This window comes from Myotis davidii, unplaced genomic scaffold (genome assembly GCF_000327345.1).
Source record: "Myotis davidii unplaced genomic scaffold, ASM32734v1 scaffold1316, whole genome shotgun sequence".
In the NCBI taxonomy this organism is placed as follows: Eukaryota; Metazoa; Chordata; class Mammalia; order Chiroptera; family Vespertilionidae; genus Myotis; species Myotis davidii.
The window spans coordinates 694607-714700 of record NW_006287901.1 but is presented as its reverse complement, the minus strand read 5'-3'; the positions used below and the strand labels follow the sequence as shown (position 1 = coordinate 714700).

The 20094-nt window shown below is 36.0% G+C and overlaps 1 protein-coding gene across 3 annotated transcripts in view; it reads right to left on the bottom strand.

The window, feature by feature from the left end:
* The window catches only part of PTN (pleiotrophin), a 92550-nt gene that overhangs the window by 22345 nt on the left and 50111 nt on the right, over positions 1-20094 (bottom strand). Inside the window, exon 2 of one of the 3 annotated variants that reach the window (XM_015561240.1) lies at positions 1471-1484. The exons of 1 other annotated variant lie outside the window; for it this stretch is intronic. The gene's annotated coding sequence lies outside the window, so the exon portion shown is untranslated. Of the gene's footprint in view, positions 1-1470; positions 1485-8658; positions 8713-20094 lie in introns of those variants that run through there. One more of the 3 variants, XM_006759580.2, reaches the window with a different exon arrangement.

Below are 20094 nucleotides of genomic sequence, written 5' to 3'. Positions count from 1 at the left end.
ATAGTATTCCATCGTGTAGATGTACCACAGTTTTCTAATCCATTCATCTACTGATGGGCACTTAGGCTGTTTCCAGATCTTAGCTATGGTGAATTGTGCTGCTATGAACATAGGGGTGCATATATCCTTTCTGATTGGTGTTTCTGGTTTCTTAGGATATATTCCTAGGAGTGGGATCACAGGGACCTTCTGTACCTTCTGTTTTGTCTATCCACCAAAATAAGTTCTCTTTTGCAATCATTCATGACAAAATCCAACAGTTTGTGTAAGACTTCACACACAGCCATTTGCTAAGTTTGACCCAAGAAAGACAGAGCAAAGGAATTTTTGTTTTGTTATTTTATTTATTTATTTTTATTGCTTAAAGTATTACAAAGAGTATTACATATGTCTCCTTTTTTTCCCCCTGCCCTTGACAATCAGAGCAAAGGAATTTTGATGGCATGTGTTTGAGCAGACTCCTACAGTGAATCTTGCAGAAAAGGAGTGATGCTTGGTAATGTCAATAGCTATAGTCATCTTCATAATTCTTGACAATTCCTAGAAACAACCATGATGTTGAAGTCCCCATGGATAATTTGAATGGACACAATAAGTAGATTATCTGTGCAAAATTATGTTTGCTGGTATCTTTAGATGTATCAGTATTGACCAATATCACTGACGTTTTTACCATTTTCCGTGATCATGATTATCTTATTATCATTAGTGTTCCATTATTCATTGGTCCACCAAAGATGGAAACACAAAACAGAAGTAGAGATAGCACACCTTATATATGTGTGTATATATATATATATATATGTGTGTGTGTGTGTGTGTGTGTGTGTGTGTGTGTGTATCAAACGCACTAAAATACCTCTAAATTATAGGATAATGAAGAGTTCACACTCACTCATAATTTGAAATTCTCTACATTTGATATGAATAAAAATCCCAGAATAATATTAGAAAACTCCCTTAGAATTTGAAGTCACTTGTGACAGCTGGGTGTCAATATGGTCATCTGGCCCAAACAAGCTTGAGAAATCTCTGTCCAAGCCCCAGGACAACCCACTTCCCAATGGTTACATCGAGGCATTGATTGCAGCAACTCACCTATTTCTAGTTTTACATGGCTAAACTTTTATTTTTTTAATTACTTTCAAAAAGCTTTCTTGTAAAAAGTTCAATTCACTTAATTTCAAGGAGAAAAATCCCACATGAAATTATGTTTGAGTAACAGAATGGACTATTAAGAAGTTACCAGAACTGTAGCATGAGGAAGAAAGGAGAGATACAAATTGGGATGAGGGTTGGAGAGTTGGCAGAGTGGAAATGCACCCTACCTGGTTTTGATACTAATTTATAACAATCCAGAATTAAGAAGTGGGTAAATGGTGCATGTCAGCTTTAGAAGTTCTAAGGAGAAATGCACACAAGTGCATGTGCATAGTGAGTCACCTTGTAAAATATGTGATCAGAAACAAGTTTGAGTTGGAGAATATCTTTCTTCTTCTCAACCTCTTCTCCTTTCCTTATGTTTTGTCAACATTCTGCTTAAGTCTATATTTTAAGAGCTTAGATTTTTCTGGGTAGGTAAAACGAATAAAGATTATTTGAAAGAAAATAAGGGGGTTTAGAAAAGAGATGATTAAAATGATCCAAAAAATCCCAGTATGCCCAAACAATACCCAATTAACATGCTGGTCCCTTGCTATTGTGGTAAATACTTGAGTAATTAGTACATGTGTGGATAATAGGTCCCCCCTTGTGGGTGATATTTGCATAGTTGATTATTGGTCTTTAGCATCAAGTAAAAGCAAAATCTCTCCCTGCTTACAGCCTCTATATACCTAGTTTTATATTTATAACCCTGCCTGCTCTCCAACAGAGAAGAGGCAAGAGAAATGATCTTAAGAAAGTGGTCAGGATCATGACTTACTTTTCAAACTGAGAGACATAAAACAGTGGAAGAAGAATGCTTGTTAAGTTGGCTCAGTTCTTTTGAATGATTTACTTATTTTTCACCCTCTCCTACTGCCAGCTTTGTTGTATTTACCCTGGCAGATTTAATGTCATAGGGTTTAATGGTTAAGTTGAAGATTATCATTGATGGGGGCTGTTGTCTGGAAATTATTATTGAGAAATCTCAATCACTAATAAGTCTGAAGCTCAACAATGAAAGGAAAAATAAAGAAACCAATTAAGAGGAAGTGTTAATTTATTGTCTCTTCTCTGGAAAAATAGCTTATTAGAAGGAAAAGAGGCTCCCCTTTTCTTTAACATGCTAACAGGACCTAGGAGTTTTAAAGATGATTAACATCCGGTGTAAACAGAAGGCAAAGATGCTAGAGTCTGTCCCCTCGTGACCTCTGTGGCAGGGCTAGCATGGGATTCGGAAGCAGCAGCTTAGGCTCAGATTTTAGCTCCTCCATCTAATTTTTAGAATGTCCACGGGCTAATCACCACCACTTGAACCTCTATTTTGACTTCTGCTCTCTGGTCTGTCAAGATGTTTCAGATCTTTCTGCACATTTCCTATCCCAGACCTAAAATCAACCATTCTTTCGAAAAGCCTTGTTTGTTTTCATGGTAAATAAATTCTGGGCACTAGGGATGCTCAACATTATTAAGTCGGTCTTTAGTTCCAGGCTTTTTCCTTTTTTGAAAGGACATAGGCAACGTTAAAAATAAATAACATAAAATTAATCATTTGATTTATCCCACATTACTTAAACAGTAGTCTCAGAATAAAAATATTACTGCTAAAACCAACAATTACCAATCCTAAAAGCAGGGAGAATTACTTTTATTACACTATCTCCTTTAGTTCTCACCTTTAGGATTGCTCCATATCTATGTCATCAGATGTTTCAGTCAATACGCACTATGCCATCTCCCTTTCAATTCTCATTCATTTCCATTATAAAAGCAGATATATTCTTAGTGTTGACCAAAAGTCCTGTGCTGTCTCTCTAGACAGGCTGGTGGTCTGGAAGGATTCTCTGGTAGAATTTTTAGAAAAACTTTTGGAAACCTATTACTTGAGTTCTTGAATGTCAACAGTTTATCTAGCTAGCCCTTTCGTCCTTGAGGCTAAGTTTTGCTGAATGTAACATCTTTGTCTCATAGGTTCTTTGTTTAAGTATCCAAAATACGTATGTTCCTCCCTTCTCTTTCACTACAAAGTGTTACTATTAAGAAGTCTAACAATAATCTAATTTTCTGTTCCTTATTATGTATTATTTTTGCTGAGATAGCCTAACAAGTGCTAAGGATTCTTTTTCTTTAAGGTGCGATACTTTTCTAACATATGACTTGGTATTGTTCATCTTGGGTCAATAGTCTCAGACAATGAAGGACTCTTTTAAGATGCAGCTTTAGGTTATATTATCTTATTTTATATGAATGAGAATTTTTAGTATTAGTTCTATAACCTTTCCTTGGCTTTCTTCTTCAGGATCTCATATTGTTTGTGAGTTGACTCTTCTTTGCCTGTTTTCAATATTTGTAAATTTATCAAAAATGCTTTTAATCTGTTATTTTAAAAAGTTAAATATTCCTTGCTTTTATCTTCTAGTTATCTTAAGGTATTACTTGTGTTTATTCAATCTTGTGTTCCTTCTAGTTCCCTGGTTGGCAAACTGCGGCTCGCGAGCCACATGCGGCTCTTGGCCCCTTGGGTGTGGCTCTTCCTAAGCCTTAGGAGTACCCTAATTAAGTTAATAACAATGTACCTACCTATATAGTTTAAGTTTAAAAAATTTGACTCTCAAAAGAAATTTCAATCGTTGTACTGTTGATATTTGGCTCTGTTGACTAATGAGTTTGCCGACCACTGAATCTAGTTTAACATTCCTTTATAAAATATTTTTCTTTCTATTTATAATTTTCACTTGAGTTCTATCACCTCATTCCTGCACTTTTCTAATTATAATTCACGAGGTTCTTTTACATCTTGTATCACCCTTGCTTTCTAAATAATTTGAAGTAGTATATTACAGGCTTTTGTTTTTGTTTCTTTCACTGCCTTTAGGTATATTATTCTACTTTTTATTTTCCCTTTTAAAACACTTGTGCACTGCTGGTGGGAATGCAGACTGGTGCAGCCACTATGGAAGACAGTATGGAGTTTCCTCAAAAAGCTACAAATGGAACTCCCTTTTGACCCTGTGATTCCACTTCTAGGAATATATCCCAAGAAACCAGAAACACCAATCAGAAAGGATATATGCACGCCTATGTTCATAGCAGCACAATTCACAGAGTGTCAAACTGCAGCGGGAAGGCCGGGGAGGGTTGGGGGGCGGGAGGTAGGGGGGTAAGAGATCAACCAAAGGACTTGTATGCATGCATATAAGCATAACCAATGGACATAAGACACTGGGGGATGGGGGAGGCTAGGGGACTGTCTTGGGCGGGGGGAAAAAATGGACACATATGTAATATCCTTTGTAATAAATAATAAAATTAAAAAAAAAAGTTACTTTACAAGATATTTGACCTCAATACATTTCTCGATAGCATATTTACAGCTGTTCTAGCTTCACAAAATTCTCTTTTCTGTTCATGGTAAAATGTGACACTATGTTTCTGAGATTCCCTGGTTTTATTTTCCTGTCCCTACTTTAGATGGATCTCCTCTCTCTTTTGTTTCTATTGTTGTTCTCCAAATCAATTTTGATTTTATTACCAGCCATTTATCCTCACTATGGGTTCCTGTCCTGAATGAGTCATGATGGAGTCAGCTTCCAGTCTCCGATTGCCTCACCATGATTTACGGTGACGTGTATGGGCTGTTTTAGGGTTTTCCCACTGTCGGAGTGGTCAGATGCTCTGCTGCTTCCCTTTTGTTCAGACGCCAATAGCACAGGGGTCTGGTTGTAGTGGTTTGCTCCCACCCTCTTTTATTCTGAGGTTTGTAGGAAAGAATCTGTCTTGAGTTTGGCTTTTAAACCTTGTCCTTGGGTTTTAGTTTTGCTGTCTTTTGGTAGCTGCCCCATCTGTTTCTGTTGTGTTTTGTTAATGATTAACCATCTTTTTAAAATTTTTCAACTACAGTTTACATTCAGTATTATTTTGTGTTAGTTTCAGATGGATAGCGTAGTGGTTAGACAATCATTAACTTTACAAACAAACCAAACCGAAACAAACTCATAGGTACAGAGAACAGACTGGAGGTTGCCAGAGGGTAGGGAGCTGGGGAGCTGGGTGACAAAGGTCAAGAGATTGAGAAGTACAGATTGGTCTTACAACATAGTCATGGGAATGTAAAGTACAGCATAGGGAATATAGCTCATAATATTGTGGTAATTATGTGTGGTGCCAGGTGGGTACTAAAGACATCAGGGGAAACACTTTGTAAAGTATATGATTGTCTAATCCATCTGTTTCTATGTGAGGATTCAGGAAGATTCCAAAGGTGTCCTGACACTTTCTTCCTCCCCAAATTAGCATATTATTTCATTAAACATTTTGGGGGCACCTACCTCATGCCAGCCATTGAGCTGTATTCTCAAGATACAACAGTCACAAGTGCTAAGGCAGACATTTTTGCTTCTTCTCATGAAGCTTGCACTTCAATAAAGTTTACACTGACACATAAATAGCCAATCATAATTCACCACGCTCTCATACAAACTACAAACTGTCATGAAGTATAAAGAATGCATTTCCCTTTCTTAACTGTAAGCTAACTTAAGACAGGGATTAAATTAAGGCCAAAGATTTAATTTCCCCGAAGTTCTCTATGAAGCAAACAAAACCACTATAGCTAGAAATTCTGTTAGAGAATATTTAGTATGAATGTTGTTCCTATAATTTTGGTCATGGAATTAAATGTCTGTTTTCTCTTACTTATCATAAATTATTTTAATTTAGTTTAAGGAAAAGGGTTCAGCTTTCATCAGTCTGAAAGGTACTCATTTAGTTAACTATGTTTGTAGTATTTACTTAAAACAGGTCTTTACCTATATCACTTCATAAATATTAATTTATGTTCATGTTAATTGATACTTGAATTATCACAAATAAAGTATCCATTTACTTAATTATTCACAAACTACGTAGTATATGTAACAGTGGCATCCTTTTAGCATAAATTGTTCTAGAGTCTACAATCTCTAGACAATGGAGACAAGGAGTTGAACAAGATGGACAGCACTGCTGACCCCACAATGTTTACATTTAATGAGAAAATGAGAAAATTACATGTGACCAGATCTCTGCGTCTGTGTCAGCCTGCGCAATGCTCCCGGGAGCTTGGCCTTCAGTGACACCTTGATCTCCTCGGCCTCGCTAACCTCCACGACTTCCACCTCCGGGTGGTCTGGGGCTCTCAAGCCAGGCCCACGCCGACGTGCCGTCCCACCACCACGTCCCACCCCTCACCCCCATCCCTAGCCACCACCTTCTCCTGATTGACCCGTTCTCTTCACTCTATCACAATTTCTCGATCCACCAAGCTTTGACCAAAAATCAGCCATCAACAAGTTCTCTCTCCTACTGGTTCACAGATAAGCAGCCCACTCAGACCTGAAACCTTACCAGCTTATCATCTGTGCTAATACATAAGGTCATATTAAAAAAAATAAACAAACAAGTTATCGTTTTAGGAAATGTTCACCTTTACCAAGAATAATATTGGTAATCATTTATTTCACTTAAACACGAATATCCCAGAGGGCGCTTTTATTCATGTTTTCTGACTTGGTAATATATTAGAAAATCCATTTTGACTAAAAGCATGTAGCCTTTTCCCCTATGCCCTCTATTAATATTTACTAGGTTGTGTAGGTTGCTTGAAAATTGCTTTCTACTTCAAATTCAACTCTAAATACACAAAGGCATTCAGGAATGAGAAATGAAAAAATAAATCAACTGAAACAAGTATTCAATGGAAATGGATTTGATTTTCCTTTATAATATGACTGTGATGTGAAGGTCTTTTTATTCAATTATTTTCTGGAGCCAAATGAGTTCAAAGGGACTTGAGTTGGTTGTATTATTTCTTTACTGCTTTCATTAGTTATAATCAAAAGTAACTGGAGAAGGACTTTAAGAGTTTTCTAGTTTCCTTTTAACCCTTTTTACACCTATCAGTTGCAACTTGATATAGAGAGGAACAAGCAAAGGTTTTAGAATAAATCAGAGCAAAGATAGAATAAAAACTCTGGCGAATAATGAAGCAATACCTGTGATTTCTCTGAAACTTCCTTTCCTTGGCTGTAGACATAAATAGCAAGTTTGTCCCACAAAGGTTTGAGATTAGAGATTATGAAAAGTGAGCAACACAGACCTGGCCTATGGCACACCCACAACATCCCCTCTGTGTGCTTTCTGAACTTACATCGCAGCCTCCTTGCTCCTTCATCTTTACTAGGATAACACATTGACCTTTTGGAGGGAATTTTCCTATAATAAAATGCAAAACACTGAATTTTCACTGAGCAAAACCGGCACTCCAGTTCCCCCTGTTGCAGATGATCGTGCTGTCTCTAATTCAGCTTCCCGCTGCCTTGCTTGTTTCCTCCTTTTTGTTCTCCTCTGAAGCTGCAGTGTTTCAAAGCTTCCTTCCTCCCAGAAATCCATTCCACTTTGTCTCTCTCAGTGCTTATAATGCTGTAACCCAGGCACATTGTTTGAATCAATGGATCTCATGCAATGGAAAGTCCTTTCCCAAACCCCTCTACCTGGCAAACCCTCATCACCTTCCAAGGTCTAGTGCAGGGATTTCACCTTCAATAAAGCCTTTGCTGATGCGATACTGTCTGTCTTCTTTATTTTGGGAGCTCACTGTACCATGCCCATTCCACATCCCCTGAATGTACAAGAGGCACATTATTAACTCATATGCTGTAGCATATAAAACTGGGGAAAATAACGTGAGCCTTCTAGAACATTATATTTAGTAACCGTCCCTTTTTTAGGCCCCTTCAACTTCTTGTCTTCCATTACCACTACTAGCAGTTACTTTAACAGAGTTAGACAGTGTGGTGATGGCTAGGGGGAATGGGGTGGGAGCCAGGTGGGGACATCTGTAATAGCGTCAAAAATGAAAATAAAAAACATTAAAAAAAATACACTGTCAGACACAAAGCAAGTAAAGACTAACAAAGCTGTCCTGCAAGGCAGACATTGAGAAATCAAGGAAGGTTCTTAAGATTCCTCACAGCTATTCGACTGGTTCTCATACACCAGCCATGAAGAAAATTCTCCTCTAAGGAAGAACTACCAGCAATACAAGCCAGGGACCTTTGGAGATCCTATTAAAATTGCTGACATTTAGAACATTTTTTAGTGCTGCAGTTCTATCAAAGCTTCTGAAAAAAATAGTATAATTTTCAGCATGCGCATATGTGATTGTGTATGTGTGCGTGTAATAGTGCACATAACACTTCTATGCATCTTCCTTCAGTAATAAATTCTTTAAGGGAAAGAAGACAATCTTCTTGTTGTTATGTTCATCTAAAAGATTCAGAACAGTGTTTGACACATAGATATCACTTACATATTTGTTTTAAAAGTGAATAAAATAACATGGTAATAAATAGTCTTATATCCAATATAACTGACCACAGTATCTAAAATAGCACCAACTTCACACATCTCTGTGGCCCTACCTGGCTTTACTTTTTTCCTTAGCACAAACTAATGCTGGATGAATTATATCTTTATCTTTATGTGCTAATTATCTTCTCTCCAAAGATGCAGGTCTCTGAAGAACAGTAGCAAGTTCTGGTTATAGAAATCATACTGCAGACCGAGGGTGGGAAAGCACACAGAAATATAAAAAGTAATCCCAGGGGATACACTGAGCACTGGGCACTCTCTGGGACAGTCACTAAAATACATTTTATTTATTTTTTTAAAACAGCTAAAGAGCCTTGGTTTGGGAGTAGCTTATTTTTTTAACTTAAGTCTATTTTCTCCATAAAGAGGTTGGCAAATGAACCTATTGCAGTGGTTTGAATTTTGATAACTAAATTTGGAATGGAAAGCATTTCTAATGCAAGAAGTTGAACAAACCAAACTTTTAGGTGAGGAATCATGAAACCATTTTGCAGTAAACAGTCTTTTTTTTTTTTAGTAAAAGAAAATGTGGTATAGATACACTGAAGCCATAGCAGGCAAGGCTTTGAAATCATAATTATTATCAGTGAATATTTAGTGATCACCTACTATATGCAACATAACAGGGTAGTTACAAGGAAGATGCAGGTGTGAATTACATTTAATCTCATGAATCCTCCTGATGGAGAACAAGACAAAGAGCATAAATCATATTTTTTTGTGTTACTAAAAGCAACAGTTTTTATAATAATAGAGGAGTGTGTAATATTCTTGCCAAAATATCTTCTGCAAAATTAAAGGAACACTTCTCAATTTTTTAGCAGTAAAAGTCAAAAGAAAGACATCTGCATTGGCAAGCTAAATTAATTTCTCCGTGCAAGAGTCAATAGTATTAGTAAGTCATGGATAAATGCTCCATGTTGACTGAAAACACAAACCCACACTCATTCACCCTAGCTCAGTGAGAAACCACATTAAAAAATATGCAGATCTCAACTTCAAATAAAGGGACTTCTGTCAAGATTGCTAACACATTTTCATACTCCTCTAAACACCTCAGGATAGCTTTATTAACTACTGAGTTCAAATGGCATCTCTAATAACTGGTGGCTGTATTTGTGTAGATAAAGTGGCTCAATTAAAAACATAATTAACGAAGCAGCGTGCAGATTTTCACGCTGACTAACATACAGCTAAGCAAATGAGCACTGTCCCACATTACCTGGTGTTTGGGGGAGGTGGAGAATCAGTGTCAGATGGCTGTGTAAGGCAGAGGCTTGAGGCAGCACCAAGCAGCCACTGGGAGAAGCTCCTTTACCTTTGCCACAAAGTCAAAGTCAAACACCTGGGAAGTGAGAATTGTGAAGAGGACCGAAATCCCTGGATTGGTCTACTGCAAATTTGGACTTGAAAAGGAGCTGGTTATTACTTATCATTAAGCAAGACATAAGAAAGAGAAACTGTAGTCAATAGAAATGCATTCCGAGATGGCATAAAGGCTGGAATTAGCTGACAAGGGCATGGCAGATATGATACATATTATCAACAATTTCTGTGAGAAAATGGAAACACCATGATAATAAATGGGGAAATCACAGCAGAAAATTAGAAATTGTAAAGAGGTTCAAATGGACATCCTAGAACTGAAAAATACATATGAAATGTTTGCTGGATGGATTAACAATGAATTAGATACAGCAGAAGAGTTGCTGAATTTCAAAAGAGGTCAAAATAAATGATCTAAGCGTTAAAATGGCGCAATAAATTATTTTTTTGTAAAATGAATAGTGCCTAAGTGTCCCGTGGGATAGTGTTAAACAATTTCTCATACTCCAGTTAAGGAATTCCAGAAGTAGAGAAGGGAGGAATGTAGCACCAGAGTACCTAAAGAAATAATCATTGAAAACTTCTAACACTGTATGAAAACATCCACCCACAGAACCAGGAAGCTCAACAACCCCCACGCATGACCAATATGAAGAAAGCCTCACACGGGCACTCGCATCCAAACTGTTGAGCCCCAAATATAAAGAAACAAACAAAACAAAAACCCCTAAAAAAGCAACTGGGAGAGAAGTACATCACATAGAGTGGAGCCACAATAAAAATGACCGATTATTTCCAAAAGCCAGTGGAACAACATTGGCTAGCAGAAAAATGTCACAAACTATGTCCATATATTTCAAAACTGAGGGAAAGTAAATACAGTATCAGGGGAAAAAAGCTGAAAAGATTTGATACCAGCATATTTTCTCTGAAATAAATTCTAAAGACAGTTGAATAAAGGGAAATATTATAAGGCTGTAATATACTAAATATTTCTTTATATATTGTAAATGTTAAAAAATATATATAATATAAAATATATCCCTATATATATATATAATTTGTATACATAATTCAGATCTATAGGATGGAATGAAAGGCCTATAGATGTACAATTATAAAAAGCTATCTCTTTATTATTTTTTAAATCAATAACTTATTAAAAGTAAAAGTAATAAATTGTTATGGGGTTTATAGCATATGTAGAAGTAAAATATATAACAACAATGAAATTAAAATAGGGAAAAGTGGAATTCTGTTGTCTTATGGATATTTTTGGCATTTTACGTAAAGTAGTATAATGTTCATTTTAAATAGAAACTTATGTGTCAAGAATACATAGGGCAATTCCTAGAGCAACCTTTAAAAGAAATAAGTCAAAGAGTTAGAGTTAAAAAGAATGTAAAAATTAAAGTTGAAAACTTAAAATAAGGTTTGATTAGCCCAAAATAATCAGGAAAGGAGAAACAAAGGAATAAAGCACAGATGGGATAAAAAGAAATAGCAAGAAAGTACACTGAAACCTAAACAGATGAATAATTGCATTTAATGCAAATAGACTAAACAAGGTAATAAAAAAACACAGACTGTCAAGCAAGCAATACGGAACCACATGCTACCTAAAAGGGAACCATTTTAAATATGTATTTATCATTATTATTATTATTTATTTTCATGTATAATGCCTTTATTTAACATTATGGACAATCACATTAATAAAATGGTTACAAAAATAAATAATATGAGTAATAGAAAGGAAAGAAATGATTTATAAAGGTTGAAAGTGAAAGAATGGCAAAAGTGATTCCACCAAATCAGTAATCAATGTATACATCAAGACAGGGAGCTTTAACAAAATAAAGAGTGATGTTTCATCATTAGAAAAGTATCTATTAAGCTAGGGCAGTGGTTCTCAACCTTCCTAATGCCGTGACCTTTTAATACAGTTCCTCATGTTTTGGTGACCCCCAACCATAAAATTATTTTTGTTGCTACTTCATAACTGTAATGTTCTACTGTTATGAATCGTAATGTAAATATCTGATATGCAGGATGTATTTTCATTGTTGCAAATTGAACATAATTAAAGCATAGTGATTAATCACAAAAACAATATGTAATTATATGTGTTTTCTGATGGTCTTAGGCGACCCCTGTGAAGGGTCGTTTGACTCCCAAAAGGGTCGCGGCCCACAAGTTGAGAACCGCTGAGGTAGGGGACAATAGTACCAAATTGTTTTGCCCATGAAATTTCAAAAGACATGAATTAACCACTGATACAACTAAAGAAATAGTATGATTCCAGAATCATAATCTGGGGTTTTAAAAATCTCTCCAATGAATTGATATAAATAGGGGGGGCACAGGAAGTAGAAGAAAATGTCAGTATAAATGAACTTGACGATACCAAAGCCTTACAGGAGCCTTTCAAGAAAACAGAAATTAAAGCAGTCAGCAGATGCTCTTTCAATAAGTAGGAAAACTTGGGATTCCCCAAGACATAGAGTAAGAATTGAAGAGGTAGCAAGAGGTGAGAATTTTAGTTCTTACATGAATATATTATGGGTAGTAGCAGAAGAATTAAGAAGAAAGCAAAGAGATTTGAACCATGGAAACCAAACAATCAGCAAGTAAAAATTGATGAACAAAGTCAAATTCTAGATAGATGCCCATAGGAATTAGCAAAAAGAAGTCTACAGTAACGTTAAGGAGGTTCATTTTAGCAAAATTGTAAAATTTGAAAAGCCAACAGCTATTTCAGAAGCATGCTAAGATAACATAAGTAGAGACTGTTTCTTGGCCAGTGACTACCCTGTGTGACTTGGCCAAGTTATTATGTTAGAAGAGCCTAATAAATATGCAATGTGACATGATGGAAGGCTTTGGGAACTGATACAGTGTTACAAAAAAAGCTCTGTCCAAGAGTCTAGGGCCCAAATGTCTGCTGAGGGAGCTGGTATGACTCGGAACTCAACAACGAGGATTCTCTTCAGAAATAGACTCCCCTGGGATGCTTTCAGGAATTGCTGTTAGAGAGAGGAAGCTTTTACTCATAAAAGAATAAGAGAAAGAAGAGACCATCTCATTGCTCTTGGTTGTGATTCAAGGAGTTCTAGGCCCTGGATTGTTTGTGTTTTTATAAAGCTCTAGAGATGACATCCACGTCTCTCTTTCGAATCCCTTTCTACACCAAGTGTTACTTTAAGGACCAGTCACATCAGCACCAACTGGGAGTTTGTTAGAAATACAGACTCTGAAGCCTTCACCCCAGACCTCTGAACCAGAATTTACATTATTACAAGGCCAAGACCCCCAGGTGAACATCCATGCACAAGAAAGTTAAAGGAATCCTTCTTCTAAACCATATTTTTAAGGAATTAAAAAAATTAAATGCTTGCTAAATCTTTGATTAGTTATTTAATTTCTTTACAGTCCAACTTCTTCCCATTAGTTAAAGGTAGCTTTTACAGATATATACATTCTAGATATATGTATAAGTACAAACAGTATATCCAAAGAATGTTGAATACTAGAGCAAAATCTTGAATAAATTTTAAATGGATGACTGATCATTTGTTATCTGACTGGGCAGGTGGGCGAGGGGAAGTGCAAGTGGTAGTATAGAAATAATCCCTCTCCGTCAAGGCCACTTTACCCAGTGACCACTGCATTCAGAGTGTCTAACATGATAGGCTTTGGGAAGCCTTCCGAAATATTTGACACATGAAAAATAGATGTCTCTAAAATAAGAAAATAGGAAAAAATTAAAAGTAGCATTTAATAATGATTCCAAAACAAAGTACTATGTCGACTTCATAAAGTACAGTATTTAGAAATTTAAAAACTTATCACATTTTACATTTGAAAACCATCTTTAGATTAGCTTTTCTCACATTGCAGGAATTATTTATTTATTTTTATATAAAATTTTTAGTTGAATTTATTGGGGTGACATTGGTTAATAAAATTAAATAGGCTTCAGGTGTACAATTCCATAATTCATCATCTGTATTGTGTATTCACCACCACAAGTTGAGTCTCCTTATGTCACTATTTATCTCCCCTTTATTATCTTCTACCTCCTCCCATCCCCCTTTCCCTCTGTTAATCACCACACTGTTGTCTGTATTTGTGAGTTTGTTTTTTCTTTGCTTAATCCCTCACCTTTTTCACCAGGCCTCCAGCCCCCTCCCCTTTGACAGCTGTCAGTCTGTTCTCTGTATCTATGAGTCTGTTTCTATTTTCTTCATTATAACTAAAATCATAGGGTACTCATATTCCTCTGACTGGTTTATTTCACTTAGCATAATGCTCTCCAGGTCCATCCATGCTGTCACAAAAGATAAAATGTCCTTTTTCTTTTCTTTTTTTTTTTTTATCTCTGAGTAATATTCCATTGTGTAAACATAACAGTGCTTTTATATCCAACTCTTCTACTTTTTTAAAAAAAATATCTTTATTGTTGAATTGTTGAAATGTATCCTCCCCCCCTCATTGACCCCGTCCCCCTGCACCTTTGCCCCCCCCGCCCCGGCCTTCACCACACTATGGCCTTCACCACACTATGTCTGTGCCATGAATCATGCATATATGCATATAAATTCTTTGGTTAATCTCATCTACCTCCACTGTCCATACTCATCTACTCTTGAATACACTTAGTGAGAGTCTAAAAATGAATTACTTGAAAACAAAGAATTTTCAAAAGCAAAATTACAAATAAATTTACTTCCCCCAAAATATGTGTGTATATATTATCTCTTGTGAAAATATTACAAGTCCCTGCCTTTAATATAGATACTAAGTAGATTGGGCTGCCTGATATCAGAGCTCCTAATTTCTCCTTTGTTCTGTACTGGGTTAGGGTGGAACAGAACTATCACAGAGCCTGAAGGCTGCCTCCTCTAACCATCCCGCATCCCATCCGTGATGTAAAATCCCTTCCTACCCAGTTCCCACACTACTGGGAAGTGACCAAGTGGGGACTAAGCCACCTCAAGGTAAAGATGAAGTGTGTTTTTTTTTGGTTTAGCTTGCAAAGGCTAGGTTATTAATGCCTGGTTCTATACCAGGAACAAAACCCTAGAATAATTGCACAATTGCCCAGGAAGCCATTTGGATTGAAGTTAGTCTCTCCTTCAAGAAAGGAAGAGCTGAAACTTGCCAGCTTTGATTTGCACGCCTTTCAGCAACTATTTCCAGCCAGTTCAGTTCATGCAACTCCAGCTTTCATTTAGGGCTGAGCTCATTGACTAAAAAAAAAGAATAAGAAGAAGAATGGGGGGAGGGGGAAGACAAGAAAAGAAATCAAGGAAAGGCTTAGTTGATTATGCAGAGTGTTGCTTTGGGAAAGAGGAAAATCTTGTTAGAAGCTTGGCAAACCCACTTCATTAGGGACCTACTGACATCTAAAATGAGAACATTACATCAGGTTAGCTTAAAACACCAAGGGGCTTTATAGTTTGGTAGGGACACCCCATTCCTATCCATTCTGTCTACCTCATTCTTTGCATTCCTTATCATACTTTTAGCAATGGTGAAAAGTTTGCTACTAGAAAATATGCTGAAAGAAATGACTTGTTGGAAATTAGCAACATTAAAACCAGGCATTGTAATTCTGCTCACTCACCTTGTCCTCAAAAACCTCACTTGCTTTTTTCTGCTTACATGGTCATTTTTACCCCATTTCCACCATCCTCCTCTCTCATACTCATGGTTCCATTCATTCTCCTTTCACAGGACTCATTGTCTGCAATCTTGGTAAGTGAATGTGGACGTGAGTGTCAGGTCTTATAATGGAGCATGAGAAATAACTGCTTCTTGCCCTTCCAAGATCCTCTGATGTTCTTCTGCGTGGTTTCCAGGCCAGGGAAGGAGGTTGCATAATTTCTTTTCTTCCTTTCTTTGAGGGCATCAGGCCCACTCACTGAACTCCCTCCTTTCTAACATAATTAGCCTAAAGACTAAACCAAATACTGAAATTTATAAAAGAATAACTAAGGGATCAAAATTGTTCAGTCATGCCAAATAAGTATTATTGAGTTGTATGAGAAAGTGGCTAATAATGGTGATTTTATGGCCACAGAGTATCTTGGTTTCAAGACGTTTTTACACCTTCTAAAACATACCTCTGATAAGATAGTAAAGTTCAAGTTAGATGACAACATTATAAGGTGGATATACTGTAAGTTAACTACCAACCAGAGGGGTCAACTAGAAAGATGCTTAGGAGAAATTCACAGAAGATTCTCTTTAACTCTGTTCAGTATAAGATTATACTAATACTTGAAATAAAAACATCAAAAGGATTCCATTTAAATGTGCAGGTTACTTAAAATCGGGCAAATATAAAATTATGTTGATGATAAAATCAGGATTAATTATATTCACAGTGGTACAATACTGACTTGAAATAAATTAATTTAAGCATAATAACATCTGTAAAATCCTGCATTTGAATATATTTAAATCAATAACTTAAGTAATAAAAGATAACTGCTTCACAATAATTTACAGGATACAGTGAAGGTTTTACTGGACCATAGTTAAATATATATAATTAATGATAAAAATGGGTGAAGAAACAAAGCAAATAAGAAAATAAGTACATTCTATTTCTGAGAAGTTCAAATTGTTAGAAAATTCTTCCTTAAGCTACAATCTATTCACTGTAAATTTCATTTAATGCCTCTCAGAGAGGAATGAAGTTAAATTCCTGGCAACTTGTACATAGATAATAGGATGCAAAATTAACTTTGATTGCAATATAATATAAGGCATTGTGCAATCAGCAATGTGACTATAACAGCAGGCAACAATACTCAAATAGATGAGAGATAATTACCTCGCGGTTACAAAATTTAACTAGATTTAAGGTAGTTGCTCATCTTGATCATGTTATTTCTTCAAACCATACAATAACACCTTGTTTTACTGGCATATAAATCCAACAGCTTCATATAATCCCCCAAATTGTGAGATCTTTCTATCTCCATGCTTAGTAGAGTACCTAGCACTTGGACAATGTTTGCTAAATGAATGAATGAAATTCAGAAGACCGAGCAGCCAACACCAATGAAACAATACTTGTGTTTGATACCCTTAGAATATTAATCTTTATCATTTGAGTTTTACATATAATTCTGCAGGCTTGGCTATTTGGTTTTCTGGTCTGTAGTAAATTAGAAGGAAGAACAATAAATGCTATTGTCAAATATATTGGTACCAGCATTAAAATGAAGAAAAATATGGGAAAATTATTTTTAAAAACTCAAATTCACATATAAATTATTTAGGGTAGAGTCAAATAACTCCTAAGGACTGAGTTTTCCCTGATGAGAGCACTCCCAGAGCTCACAGTATTGAAATCTATAAGATAGCTAAAATCATCAGTGTACACTACTATTTACAAGGCATTGTGCAATCAGCAATATAGGAAAAGTGTGCACAATAGCTCCATAAGGCTACACCTACGAAGTTAATTAGTTGAAACACTTAGTATGTAAAAACGTACATCCTCAGCTCTCTAAAAAGCCTCCAAACTCCACTATTCATGGTTATTTGCTCTCTCTGTGATCTTGGAAAACTCAGTTCCATCACACTTCTAGAAAACCTCCATACAAATTCATGTTGCTAGCCCTGGCCAGTGTTTTCAGAGGTTAGACGTTGGCCCATGCACCAAAAGGTCAAGGGTTCAATTCCCGCTCAAGGGCATGCACCTAGATTGCAGGTTTGCTCCCACCCCCAGTTGGAGTGAGTTTGGGAGGCAGCCAGTTGATGTGTCTCATGTCGATGTTTCTCTCTCTGTCCGTCACTCCCTTCCACTGTCTCTGAAAAAGCAATGAAAAAAATACCCTCAGATGAGGATTAACAAAACAGAAAAAAATCATGTTACTAGCTTTTAGCAATTCCTTTCACCTCAATTAGGATAAAACCTCTGAGAGGCAGAATGAGGGCATTCAATTCAGTTTATGGATATGTAAACCAAATGAACACAAAAGAAGTTAATCAGAACATGAGGCCAGTCTACTCTTCAAAGGTAAAGATTTTGCTTTTCACTTAATCATTCATTTAGATTGCATCAATTTATGTGGCTTTGCGCCAAAAACCAGGCACCAAGCTGGGTGATGCAAGCTACTTTTTCAAGAAAACATATACATAAATGAATGTTTGGAGCAACAGTTTTAGAATGAGTTAAGAATAAGCACTGTCTGCTATGCTTACAATGCATATACATGATGCTGATGTTTTTCTTTAAAGCACTAATTAGACAAAATAACCATTAGCTACTTTTCAACCCCAAAATGATATGATTCTATCTTGTTCAATTATATAAAATCACTGTGAGATAAACAATAGCAGGCATTGTTAATCTGCAATTAATAGGCTATGAAATTAGAGATTTAATAGATTGTATCATGTATCCCTCAAAAAACACAGCTAATTAATTATAAAGTCAGATAGAAGTTAACTTGACTTGAATCCTAATCAATTGTTCTATTAAAAATAATATATATATATATCCTATATAATAAAAGCCTAATACGCTAAGTGTCCAGTCATCCGTTCAACCAACGGTCTCTTGGCCTGGCCTACTCCCTCTCACAATCCAGGACACTTTGGGGGAAGTCAGAGAGCCGGTTTCAGCAGGCCGAGGGACCCCGCTGGTGCACAAATTCGTGCACTGGGCCTCTAGTTGTTTTATAATAAGAAGTCATCACCTGACCCATTTCATAGACTGAAATCTCATTCTGGTGATATGTTTACAAAATAGCAGATTGAATAGCTTGTTCCCCAAATGGTGTAATCTTTGCTATTTTGCTAATAAAGCTTTTTTGTTTCCTCTCTTGACATTCCACATGCACAACTTGTGAATGACTTCACTGTTAACCTCTACATATAGTGCTTCTTTTTTATAACTGCTGTTTCCAGAAGACTTATAAAAAGTAATTTATGAGTTACCAAATCTGATTACTCTGTATATTTAAAGCTTGTCAGCTATTTGGAGAATGACGTAGAGCTCCTTTATGCTTAGGGTCATTCAGGATGTGATCTAAGTACAAACAAAATGTACATTTTTCAGAGAATTTTAGAAAGGGGGCCTTAAACTGATCCTTCAGCTCCTAATCCATCAACAAGAATTTATTGAGTGCTGTTGTATACAAAACTCTGTGGATATAAGAAATGAATACAATATGTGACCCTTATCCATAAAGAACCTAAACTAAAACTTAAAGGTTTCTATGAAAATTGAAATGTAGCTCCTTTGCTCAATATGACAAATGTCCCATAGAATTAAACACCTTGTGTTGCATGCACTTCTCAGGAGCCAGAGAGAAATATTAGATGCCTTCTTTACTTTAATAAAGTCTTTTTTCCAGATCATAAAAGGTTATATGGTAATATCAACTGCTGATTCCCCTCCAGAAGACTAACCAGAAAAATCTATTGACTAACCAAAGCCAGTTTATTAAACCTACTATAGTCAGGAAGAATAGAAAAAACTGTGCATCTTATGATCTCAGAAGGAGCAGGTCCAGGGAGATATCTGTAGGGTTTTGAGGTCTGGTCTTAAGTGGCTGAAATTAAATCTTTCAAGGCAGGGACTTGACTAAGATTGAGTGAAGTTCACAATATAACAGTGGAGTGAGGTGAAGATCTTCAGGTGAATCTTAATAAGTGACCTACTGTTTTATAACCAAACTGTTTACCCAATCAATTGTTCTAAGAGGAGCTAAATTTGCTCTGATGAGTAAACTATGTGTTTGGATACACTGGCTTTCAGGAATTTTATGAAACAACAAAATCATGAGCTGGTTTTACAGCCCAATCTTCCTGGCCAAATATGAATCAGGCACCCTGCCTGGCTTCATTCTCTTTGGTTCCTCATTTTCTAGTTCACCTATATGTTAAATATGATTGTGATCATTATTTATACTTTAAAAGATATTTGAACACATTCTAGAGGCCTCAAATGAAAATAGCATGTACATTTATTATCAAATATATTTGCTTAATGTTATTGAAAGCAAATGTATTTTTCAGTATGTTTTTTATTTCAAATTGTGACCCAGAAATTGAGAATATATATTTGCACATAGAGATGAAAACATTTACTTGGAGGAAACAAAACTTTCACTTACAGTTTGGAAAGGTTAGAGCTATCATTCCTCAAGAAAATAAAATAAATATATAATATATTCATTAATAATGATA